We start from the raw sequence: 6,000 nt of genomic DNA, 5'->3' as shown, positions 1-6,000 counted from the left end.
GCACAGGACGTTTTTTTCCACCCGCTTTGCAAATGATCACCAATTAATACGAACAGCATCCAATTCTAATTTAGCACCTGGTAAGATTGTGAGTGTCTTCTAAAGCTCTTCTAAGCTATCAATATAAATGACTCCCTTTAGGGGTAGAAAAAATAGAAACCATGGCAAAAGTCCACAACCCACGAAGATCCACGTTACTGGGAATCAAAAAGGAAAGAGTCAGAAAGGTGTTCAGCTGTTTGAAACATTAAGTTTTTCACTCGAAATGTTCGGGTTTACACCTTCTCTAAAACAAAAATCCACTTTTTAATGCCCCTTTGCGTTAAAACTTTGAGAATAAGGACATGTTTATCACTTGGTAATGCAGCAGCATCCATCCATGTGATGAATCCCACACACTCCCTAAAAAATACAGACAATTCAAAAGCATCGCAAGTCACTAATTGCTCATCAGAGTTTCCTAGCGTCTCTCTGTCTTCTTTCTCCCTCCATCTCTCACTCTGAAATTGATACTCGCCATACGACTTATGATGGATAGGAAGCTTTAATGAGCTCTTACAAGCAATTAAGTAATCAAGAAACCCTGCTGCTGTGCGCTGGAGCTAGCAGGAGCGGTGACAAACGGAGAACCATCAGCTGGGTAATCAGCGTAGGACACAGTCACCGCTGATAGCCACTCCCTGACAGAGGCCAGATTGTCCTGTTACGCCTAGAAAAATAGTTCTTGAACGTTGCAGGGACTATTTTCTTGGTTCTTGGTATGAAGCGTTTGGCAGTAGGACTTGAGAGAGATGAAGAAAGTGCAACTTCTGGGTCATGAGCGATACGACTATTGAGCCACAAGAGATTTAGTGAAGGGGAACGATCAGCAGCGGAAGCAGATTCGAGTCGATCCTCATTAGGTTAATTAAGATAAATGACTCTGCCATGAAAAATCCCCCAAAAATAAACCAGAGGATACAGTATAAATAATCTAAATGCTCATAAATAATCAGATTCCTTCGTGCATTGAAGTATAAACTCCTCACTCTGGTCATTTATTCAATTTACTGAATCCTGATTAAACAATTCAGCATTAAAGTTTATCTTTATAGCATATTTACAAAACAACGTACAACATACAGGCAGACAAATGATTAAACAAGAAATAAAATTAAGTTTGACTTAAAAAAATAGCAATAAGTATAAACAATAATAAAACAAATTAAAAACAAGACATGCTTAATTTGCAGCAATTTCCCCAAAACTGGAATCAATTAAGTACTAATTTTCCTTTTTAAGGGTGAAATCACTTTGTGTTTCATATTCAGAAAGTTCATGCACATTTAATTACATCTAATTTCTTTAGTTATGAATGTAAAACCTTCATAATGTATTGTACGTATAGCAGACAGGCTTTAAATGTGGAACCTAAAAAAGCCATGAAGCGTTACAGCAGAACCAGATGGACATTGACCAAAGTGAGGCGTAAACTTTAATATTTTTTAGGATTCCTGTTGTACGGAAATATGTTCATTTTATATTAGACAACGTTTTTGATCAATAATTTAGAAGTTCAAATTTACAAACACCAATAATCAGTCAGACTTCTTTAAAAAGACGCCGCTGTGTTCTCTGTAGTTTATTGGACTCAGAGTTGAATAAAACTGAGTTGATATTTTCACTGATGTATAATCAAGCACGAACATTTATCACCCTACTTCAGGAGAGATACCGCATGTGTCTTTGAACAGAAAGCACAGTCTAATTTTAGCCTTAAGTTAAAAGCCTTTGACTAGGCCATATAACATGTGTCAAACTCAAGGCCTGTGGGCCAAATCTAACCCGCTATAGCTGTTTATGTGGCCCTTGAGATTCTGATAATTGGGAGTTTATTGCAGATTTTTCTCAAAAATTGTCAAAACATTCTCACTTGTTTTGCTTCAGCCTTAATTGATGTCAGATTAAAGTTTATAATCTTTATAGCTAGTAATAAAAAGTCGCATTTACCATCATAAATATTTCAAAATTAGCACCACAAACACTTTGATTTTTATTGCTAAATATCATACAAACAGCCTCAAAATCCTGGATATGTTCAGTAATATTATTTAATTTTAAGAATTTATTGATACTTTAACAGTTTGTGAGCAGGTTTTATCAATACATTCTGGCACAACCGCCCCTTTAAGAGCGTTCATGATCTGGATTTGGCCCAAAACCAAAGTGAGTTTGACACCCTGACCTAACATATGAAGATGCTTTCAACCATTCAGGTCAACATTCACACTACAATCTCTGGTATTTTGCAGCTAATAGTTGCTTTTCTTCCAGGATTGTTCTGCTTCATCATCTGTTCCCACAGCATGATGCTGCCGTGTGTTCTAGGTGATGTGCAGCTCTAGTTTCCTGCATCTTTTCATGTAGGCATAAAAGTTCAATTCTGGTCTCATTTGTTTGGAGCAACTTCTTCAACATGTTTGCTTCGTCGCTGGGAAAAAAATAAAACCAACTTCTTATGATTTTCTCCAGGTTTTTGGGTGAATATTGATTATTTACTTACTGCATCCTTTCCCCCAGAAGCACCAGGGGAAGATCTTAGCTATATTTTTCTCTACTGCATGGTTTTTGTTTCTTTTGTGGAATAGATCGTTTGGTTTCGGTGCACAACGGCAAAAAAACTAAAAAATAATTTGGGCATTTGAGTTGAGCAGAAAGCAAAGGCTGCAGATCAGACAGGCGTCTGTGGCCGGGAACTTTTATCAAAAACACCATGGTATGGAGCTCTGGTGGTGCCAAAAATATCTGAACTTATGTTTTAAATTTTTTCTTAACAGTAAATCTGTCTAAATATGTTGCAATGTTTCCTTCTTATACATTGGATTTCCAAAGAATAAACTTCAACCCTAATCAAAATGAGAAAATTTTAACTGTTTTATTATAAGAAGTAAATAGTAAATGTTGGTATTTAAAGAACATGCAGTTTAACATCTAAAAACAAGTTTATCAAGTAAAAAATAAGTAAATACCCAGGTTTGTAGATGATGCCAACTTGTGCCAAAGTTTTTATTTATTCTTTTTTTTTTACAAAAAAATCTGTAAAATTTGCTGCTCCACATCAATCTTTCCACAGATGTGGATCCATGGTTTCCAAAACTTTGTAGCCTATTTGTGATATTTCTAAAACTCTTTATATTGCATAGTGCAAAACAAATAATGGCAAGGGAGATAAAAATCCAAATAGTTTCATATTCTATCCTCATTTTTTCTGATACTTACACTTCTGACGGAGTGTTAGCTTCATTCCAGTACCAAGATTATTGAAATGTAGTTTGTAATGTCTGAGAAAGACTAAATTGGATTTGGGTATGTTATTCTACACTTATACTTCAGGAAACCCTGGTTTTAAACTTTCTCCCTGAACTTTTTGGTTATAATCATCCGAGGCCTTCAGGGAGATTAAATCACACATACGTGACTTATAAAGGCCACAACTGCATTGAGTTTTAGAGTTTTTGTTAGCATTTTGCTCAGCTGTTTGAGCTTCTCTCATGTGATAAACAATCGGTGTTGTGACGAGGAATATGAAGTCTTATCTACGGGATCTACGCTCTGTGCTCACCTGGGGCGTCTGAGATTTGCGGGCTCCATGTTCGCAGCTCGGCGTTCTCACCCATCCACAGCATGTTGGGCGCCCCGGGGCAGCACGACACCTCTCCCACACTCTCCTGAATAATTCTGCCCCAACCATACGTCTTGTGTCTTTCTTTTTTTTTATCTCTTTGCAGGCCCTGAGATAATACGTTTCACATTGCAAGTCAAATATGTTGCTTATTAATGGGGCGACTTTGGCGAACGCTACCTGCAGAAATGCCGGAGGGGGGAGCTAGAAGAGAGAGGTACGCCGACAGTGTGGTGGTGTGTTTCCTCTCCTCTCTCTCTGTTTCTCTGAGAACAGGATAAAACAGCTGAGGGTGCAAATCTTTCATTGCTAAACTGGCACAGACTGGAGTGCTCATATGCGCTGTATGGAAATAAGGAGAGCCAGGGTGTGGCGGTTGGAAAATTAGCAAGAGATAAAGTATTTTTTCTGGTATCAGTGGGCCGCTGGAAGCACCAACACAAACAAAGCCTCGTGTTTGGGTGGCAACAATGACAACAGTGCCAGTTATTTTCATTAACTACCATCTGGCTCATTGTATTCCTCCCTGTTCAGACATGGGCCCATGTACACTCTGTACACTTTGTTTCTTTCATGAAATTAACTGAGAAAGCCTGCTTTAACGCACAGAGAAGCTGTCAACGTCTGCATGTGGAAACGCAGAGCGGAGCCGCGCCGTGCCGCTAACTTGGCGTCATTTCCTCGGATTCCGTACAGATTGCACCGGCTAATTATGATCTAATAACTGGCAGACTGTCTGTTTCAATATTATTACAGGAAGAGTAGGTTAAATGAATAGCTCATCATCTGCCCCCTGTATCAGTCATGTTGTTTTAATGATCATAATTCCACCATTAAATCTTAATAATATGTCAAGATCATAAGGGAGACATGTCAATTTGGGGGCTTCAATGAGAATTAAGCCAAGGATTTGAGCCTGTTTTTTCTTTCCTGGAGAGGCTTGATTTCGTTAGCCGTGTCCTCACACAGCAGCAGCAGCAACGCAGAAGCAGAGCTGTTTCTCAGTCAATCTGATATCCGAGTAATTAATTTCTAATCTCTGATTGATGTGTTGATGCTGAACCGGAAAGAAGCAGGGGTAAATGTTGCTAGTGCCAACATTCTCCAAACACATATTTTACATTCAAGCCATGAGATTGTATTCAGGAAGATCAATCACTTAAAGGAAACAAACAAAACCGTTTCACACACAAAAAACAACTGTTAGGTGTATGGCTAGCTATATATTACCAAATGTGTACATTTTCAAAGCTTTAAAAGTGGCCTATTACGAGTCCCTGAACAGGTTAGGATATGTTTACGGATTAAATAACTATTTTGCACAAAATATTTCTTAAATAATGAGATTTTAGTTTGCTCAGTTCTGACTATTTTGACCACCTTTATTGCCGCCGCTGGCCACACCCACCCAGTTCAACATTTACGTTCGCAATCTCTTCGATAAGCAGAAGAAGAGCCTCCTGCACAACCAGTTCTGAATCGTAAGTCAACAACAAAAACTTGTCTTTCCCAGCGGCCATTGTACAGCGCATACAGTGGTAAAACTAACGGAACAAATGTGCTGGAGCTCAGCTCGGGTTGCTAGGTAACAGATTGGGACGTTAAATTCCAGAGTTTTTTGGAACAACTCATTTCCAAGACACCAAAAAACATGAACTTATTGCCATAAAAAGTGGCAATGGGTGTTTTTTTAGAAGCAGTAGAAACCCAAATGGAAGTACAAAAACATGCAAAATGTGAATTTTGTTTAATAGATGGCTTTAAAGCATAGCCAAGAAGGTTTATAGTTGGACTTCTAACTCCAGGTTTTTGTTTTTTGGGAACAGAGAGATCAGAAATACAAGAATAAATCATACAGAATTATTGAGTTTTTATTTTATGGAAAAATATTTAAATATATATTACATATAAAATATATGTATATGGACAAAAATTCGCGTATAGGTATTTCCACACAGAATTGCCAGCCTGAAGATCAAACTACTGAACATTTTGCTTTCTCGTCCTCAACCCAGATCTGGAGAAAACCCAAACACTGATGGGAAAACAAGTCCGACTCCACACAGAGATGATGCACATTTTATAAGAAACTGATTCTTAATAAAACTTTGTATTTAAGTTCAAAACAGGACATCACATTGTTTTTGGAATTAAACATACCAAAAGAAAAATAAATGCAGGAGAATAATAATTTCTTAGAAGTGTCTTTGGTTCATCTGTTGGAGTTTCAGGCACACTGGACTTTGAAATCAATCCAAGAACCTCCAGAATAGACGCTTTTTGGATGGACTTCTACACTCTCAACAGGACTTCGTCGCTTTGAGGCAGTAACCTGTCTT

The sequence above is a fragment of the Gambusia affinis genome, linkage group LG05, assembly GCF_019740435.1.
Source record: "Gambusia affinis linkage group LG05, SWU_Gaff_1.0, whole genome shotgun sequence".
Taxonomy (NCBI): domain Eukaryota; kingdom Metazoa; phylum Chordata; class Actinopteri; order Cyprinodontiformes; family Poeciliidae; genus Gambusia; species Gambusia affinis.
This window is presented reverse-complemented; position numbering follows the sequence as displayed.